Source organism: Lissotriton vulgaris, chromosome 8 (genome assembly GCF_964263255.1).
Source record: "Lissotriton vulgaris chromosome 8, aLisVul1.2, whole genome shotgun sequence".
Classification (NCBI taxonomy): Eukaryota; Metazoa; Chordata; class Amphibia; order Caudata; family Salamandridae; genus Lissotriton; species Lissotriton vulgaris.
Window position 1 is genome coordinate 1,354,671,553 of NC_141696.1, and position 6,834 is coordinate 1,354,678,386.

Consider the following 6,834-nt stretch of genomic DNA (forward strand, 5'->3'; position numbering starts at 1 on the left):
GGTGTCTTGGTAAGTTGCTTTTATGTGAATGTCTGACTTATGACTGCGCATTCCTTTCAGTGTGCACTTGCTTCAGTTTACTTTTTGAGTCACTGTCTAGTTTACTGGAAGTATTGCTTTAATTTTTCTTTCATTAAACTGTTTGACTTGCTTGGTGCTTTTATGTTGGTGCCTGCATGCTGAGGTGTACTCTTCTTCAGTTTAAATGTATGTGACTGGCCTGTTGACTACCACCCTGCTTTCAAAGTGAAGGTTCACAGGTTCACACTTGCTTTAGTTTACTTTTGTATGGTTGACTGCATGCACTGTTTTGCTGGATGCATTGCTTTAAGTTACTACTTGATGCATTGCTTTCAGTTTGCTTTCAAGTAATTACCTCTCATTTTCCCAATGCTTTGTAAAGGCTGTTTCCCAACTGCTGTGCAACTTCTTCTACTCTTAGAGTTGAGATTTTCATGAAAGTCTTATAGTCTGAATTCAGCACCTGAGCGTAATAGGACGGAATGTATGAAGCTCTGTGGTTATACTGAATAAGCTGCTACCTATGTTATGCCATCTATTAATGTAATAACTGCACTTTCACAATTGCTTTATTAATCTTCCTGCTTTCTCAAATTTGCTTGAAAATGCACGATTTTTCTTCTTTTTTTCAAAATTTTCTTGGGGGGGTAATCCCCCCAAACCCCCCCTTTTGGGGTTCAGGCTCGCTCGCTGCGCTCGCTCGCTATGGTGCTGTATGCACATCACTTTGCGCCCCACCACTTTGAAATGTCACCCACCGCCCCTGCTCTCCTATACACATGCGTAGTACCGAGTTCGCTGTGTATGCCTGCGTATTGGTTAATCCCTAACTCCTGACACCAGGGAAACACCATTGTGCATGTGTAGGAGATCAGTGTCTCTCTTATACACATGCGTAGTACCGAATTCACTGTGTATGCCTCCTTATTGGTTAATCCCTAGCACCTGAACACCAAGGAAAACACCATTGAGCATGTGTAGGAGATCAGTGCCTCTCCTATACACATGCGTAGTACCGAAGTCACTGTGTATGCCTCCCTATTGGTTAATCCCTAACACCTGACACCAGGGAAACACCTTAGAGCATGTGTAGGAGATCAGTGGCTCTCCTATACACCTGCGTGGTACCGGATTGCTGTGCATGCATATGAACCTAGATAACACAACAGTTGAAGATGTATGTCATAGGATGGACACCTTTTAATGGACTACAGATGGATTACTAATGGCCTAAATACTTGAATTAACATACAGAGATAATATATGAATTATATATGTGTACCATATACTGGATAGTGTTACTCTCTGTGGGTGTGTCAAGGCTTAATCAATAATGCAGACAAAGTCAGGCATATAGAGAGGATAGTCCTTTAAGGACAAAAAGCTTTTTAAGTATTAGGTACTCATTGAGGATAAGCAGAATAGTGGACGTCAGGCCTATTGCTAACTGTTATATAAGACCGCAGACTATACAAAGCATGTTGGTAATGGATCCACTATTGAACTAGAAGATTAGAGTGTATGTGTGTCCCAATCATAATGAGACCCATAGGATCTCATCATTAAACCCTGCAATGTCTGTTTTCAAGCGAAAAATCCATTTCTCTTCTTTTAAAAATAGAAATGTCGCCACATCGGTGATATGGAGAGGTATGAAAGGACACTCAAGAACGAGCCACTGCATATCTTCAGCCTTATGTTTCAATTCGAGAAAGTGATTGGTAAGATCTGTTGCCTGTTTGTTACACCGGATAGTGCTTTTATATTCACTAATCCTTAACTTGATCTTTCGAGTCGTATATCCAATATACCTTAACGTACAAGGACAAGTGATCATGTAAATGGCCCTATCCGAGTTACAGTTGGTATGAGTGTTGAGAATCCATGAACGTGTTGGTCCAATATCAACACTCTCTGTTTTCTTAGTCTGTGGACAGGCGTTACAAGTGCCACATGGATAATGCCCTCGAACAGCTGTAAGGCCCCACAATGTGTTGGCCGGCTCCTTGATATTGCTGTTAGTCTTCGGCCTTGTGTGGAATAAGCTGTCGCATAGGCTCGGTCCCTTTTTGAAAGAGAACAAAGGAGGAGGGATCTTCACTGTAGTCACATTCAGGATCTTCCAATGTCTGCGTAGCATTTTCTGCACCTGGATGGATGATGTGCTAAATGTGTTCCCACACGTCAGACGATTGAGGGGTTCCTTTATAGTACGTGTATCCAAAAGGGCATCCCGATCATTATTTGAGGCTCGTTTCCAGGCTTGTCTAACCAGACGTCGTGGGTAGTCACGATCTTTGAGTTGTTCAGCCAAAGCCTTAGCATATTTCTCAAATAGAGGCTTATCAGAACAGTTTCTCCGACACCGTAGAAACAGTCCCATGGGCAGATTCTCCCGTAAAGCCCTCGGATGATGACTGTTAAAGGCTAATAATGAGTTCTTAGCCATGGGCTTCTTGTACAATTCACATCCCAGTCTCCCTTCTTGTGGGAAGATACTGATATCCAGGAACGATGGACGGGTAGGACTGATCTCAACAGTGAATTGCAAAAACCTGTTCTGTCTGTTGAGCCAGGCGTGGAAGTCTTGAACCTCACTTGTGGTACCACGCCACACCACCAGGATGTCACCGATGTATCTCTTCCACAGCACCACATGATGATGGAACTGGTTGCTGTGGTCGAGAACATGCTGTATCTCAAGAAGGTAGACATACAGATTCACCAAACTTGGCGCAAAAATACTCCCCATGGATCTCCCGGAGATCTGGAGATAGATTTGTTCTTCAAACATGAAGAAGTTATCCATCATTGCCAACCGGGCACACTCCATGATGAAACTTACAGGAGTGATGCTGTCCAGTTTGCGTGAGTCCAAAATACCTCTGATAGATTGTAAAGTTTCTTCCTGAGGTATACAGGTATAGAGTGACTCTACATCAAAGCTGACTAGAAGGTCAGTGGAGGTGTTAAACTCAATCTCTGGAAGTACACAAAGGACGTCCGCAGTGTCTTGTAAGTAGGTAGACATCTGTTTGACAATGGGTCTAAGGAAAAAATCCACTAATGTGGACAGTGGCTCAAGAAGAGAGCCAATTCCAGAAATAATGGGACGTCCAGGTGGGGGTCTCTTATCCTTATGGATCTTAGGCAGACAATAGAAATATGGCATGATGGGATGGTCTACCACTAAGGATTAAGCCTTGTGTGGGGTTATCCAACCCTCAGCACTGGCTTCTTCAACCAAAAGTTTGATTTCTCTGGATAATCTTGGAGTGGGATCAATAGATAGAAGTCTGTATGAATTGGTATCTCCCAGTTGCCTAAGGCATTCTGCTATATAAACGTTGATGTCCATCACAACTGTGGCACCACCCTTATCGGCCGGTTTTATTATAATGGTATTGTCCTTAGCCAGGCCTGCCAGTGCATTTTTCTCTTTGGTGGACAGGTTATGATAGTGTTCCCGTCTGGTCTCGCATAAAGACAATATGTCATGAACCACAGCCTTCTCAAAAGTGGCTACTTGTGTGGGAACCTGATGGATCAGCGGAGTGAAAGTGGAGGGAGGTCGTAGGCCCGTGTTGGTCTCTGCGTTGTTCAGGCCCTCCACATTGTCTTCCTTATTGTTGAAAAAGAAATGAAGGCGGATTTTTCTGAAAAACTTCTCTATCTCACACCTGAGTTGAAAGGGGTCGACCTGATTTGTAGGGACAAACCCCAAACCTTAATTCAAGACTCCACGAGGCATGTTTTGCGGCCATTAGGGAACTTCTCACCAGGCCATGTAGAAAACAGGAAGTTAAGCAATTCAAAAGTTGGTACAATAAAAATTGTAGAGAAGCCCACAGCACTTTAATTGCTGCTGTTAAATCTAGAAATACTCCGGACATTAGGACAGCGAGACAGGCCTACAAACGTATCATTTGGGAAACTAAAAGGGAATGGGACGATTCGTACTGGCTTGACCTTCTTAAAGCCTGTGAGTCGTCCAATCAAATTAAGTTTTGGGAGTTAGTCAGATGGGGCAGGGGCTCGGAATCATTAACCCCTGAAAATTATGTTTCTGCTGTAGATTGGGTGGAATTTTTTTCCGCTCAATTTAAGGATCCTAATATCGTTCAGTTGGTAGGTGAGCCCTTAGCAGGGTCTATACCAGTATCTTATGGGGATAGGCTTACCTTTTGTACCTCAGATACTGAACATGCCTTAGGCTTTATTCAGTCTGGGAAAGCCCCAGGTATAGATGCTGTTCCAGCAGACCTTTTTAAATTGAATTTAGAACTGTGGGTCCCCTATATAACAACTTTAGCAAATTCTATTGCAGCAGGGGCAAGGGTACCACAATCCTGGAAAGGGGCTGAAATACTTCCAGTCTATAAGAAAGGGGATCGATCTTCACCAAAAAACTATCGCCCCATAAGCCTGATCGACACCATACAAAAAGTGGTATCAAGAATGGCCCTAGCTAGAATACAGGGGTGGATTGAGCAGAACAATATACTCTCCCCCATGCAGGCAGGGTTCAGATCAGGCACTAGCACCCTAGATCAGGTGTTCCGTCTGACCATGCTGTATTGGAAGGTGGTCTTCTTGGGCGGCGGTGTAATTTACGCCGCCTTTGTCGATCTTAGGTCGGCATTTGACCTGGTTCCCAGGGCTAAACTCTGGGATGCCCTTAGACTCATGGGCCTTCCACCTGAACTATTAGAGCTGGTCAGGCGCTTACATGAGGATAACTTTGCCCGTGTAAGATGGGGGAAACAGGGTCAGGTGACCGCTAGCTTCCCTGTCGAACGTGGGGTCCGGCAGGGTTGCGTGCTGGCCCCTACCCTGTTTCTCCTGTTTATAAATCGGGTGGTTGCATTCTTTAGCGAAACTCAAACAGACGCTCCTACCCTGGGTGGATCAAAGTATCCCATGTTAATATTCGCCGACGACACCCTGCTCCTTTCCAAGACTCGGAGCGGCTTACAAACAGCTCTAAATAGATTTGCAGAATTTTGCACAGAAAATGACCTTCAGATTAATGCTGATAAAACTAAATCCATGGTTTTTAACAAAAATAAACAAATTAAAAGTTCATTTTTATTAGACGGTGTCCCAATCGAACAGGTCAAAGTCATGTCTTACTTGGGCGTGACCCTCGATCACCAACTTACTTGGAACCCTCAGTTGGAGGTTTTAATTCTTAAATTTGTTCGCCTCACAGGATGCTTGCTGAAGGAACAGAAAAAAACCTTGACCAAACGCATTACACCAGCGTTAAAAATCTATGAGGCCAAGGTTAATGCAGCTACCCTGTATGGTGCGGACATATGGGGTTACAAAGGCTTGTCAGCACTAACCATAGCACAAAACAGGTTTTTTCGTAATTTAGTGGGGCTTCCTCAATCGTCACCCATAAAACCTTTGCTTTTAGATTTAGGCTGCAGACCGCTGGATGAGATGGCACAGTATCGCCTTGTTGCTCTTTGGCGACGTCTTTGGACGACCCAAGAGCTTAGTCTTTTCGCCCATGAACTGGGCGAGATTAGATCATTGTGGGGTGCTCAGAAAATTCCATGGTTACGGGAGGTCAAACAAATATTGTACTCTATGGGCCTCCCCGAATTATGGCTACATCCCGAATGTTCTAGGTTTCCATCTAAAGTGGAATTCAAAGAGCTATATTGGGCTGCAAAGAAATCTGCTCTGGTCTCTCTTTCATCAGAAAATAGCCTAACGGGACTGTTTTTAACACACAAGATAACACCGTCCCTTGAGCCCTACTGGGATTTGATATGCAAAACCCTTGACCGTAAGCTGTTTCATCAGTTTCGGGTGGGTACATTGCCGATCAACTCCTTTACTGCAAAGTGGGCAAAGAATACAAGTAATAAATGCCCTTTTTGTCCTGATCAGGTTGAAAGTATTGGTCATCTATTCTTTGCATGCCCAGCATATCGTTTGCCTCGACTAAAATGGTTGAAACCAATTTGTAAAACTTTAAATTGTGGGGGGAATCGTGTAGCCCTGTTGAAATTACGTGAGATGCGCACTGAAAAACCGGTGATCTGTGTTGCCAAATTCTTGGGGTGGATGTGGGTGATTCGCGCAAAGAACTTGCAACCCCTTTTAAATTAATTTGACTTTTTAATGTTTGTATATTGCTGAAGATAAATTCCTTTATACCTGGGGTTCCATTGTAAATTGTAAAATGATGAAATGTTGATAATGTTTTTATATTTGCTGTATTTTATAAATTTTATTCGAAATAAAGACTAAATGAACTGAACTGATATTCACCTATTTAAAATACAGAAAACCACCCCTCTGGCCAAATGACTGGTGGGGGTCTCCTGAGTTAGCATCAGGAGACAAAGACTATAGGACAGGATCAGGACAGGACAGATACTTACTGGACTTCTCTACCAAAACCCGATGTACCACAGCTTATCCCTCTCTTACACTCTCCCTCCTTGATGTTCTTCCAGAATCTTCTAATCTAATCAGGCTATCATTCAGATCTGAATCTTCCCAGTCTGCTCTCTCCGATCTCGATTTCTCAATCTTGTTCTTTTCTCAAATCAAATCTTTTTCACCCGACTTGACTTCCTCTACCCAAATTGACATCTTTGAACCCTCTTGACAACCTCAATCTTCTTGACAACCTTAACATTCTAAAGTCACTCTAGTTCTAGTCTTCATTTCTACATGTCCCACCCTCAATAGTTGCAAATATTAATAAAATACAGAATATGATTGGAAAGGGCAAGGGGAGCTTTCATCACGCTATGCTGACATATTAATTTTTATCAAGGTACCATTGTT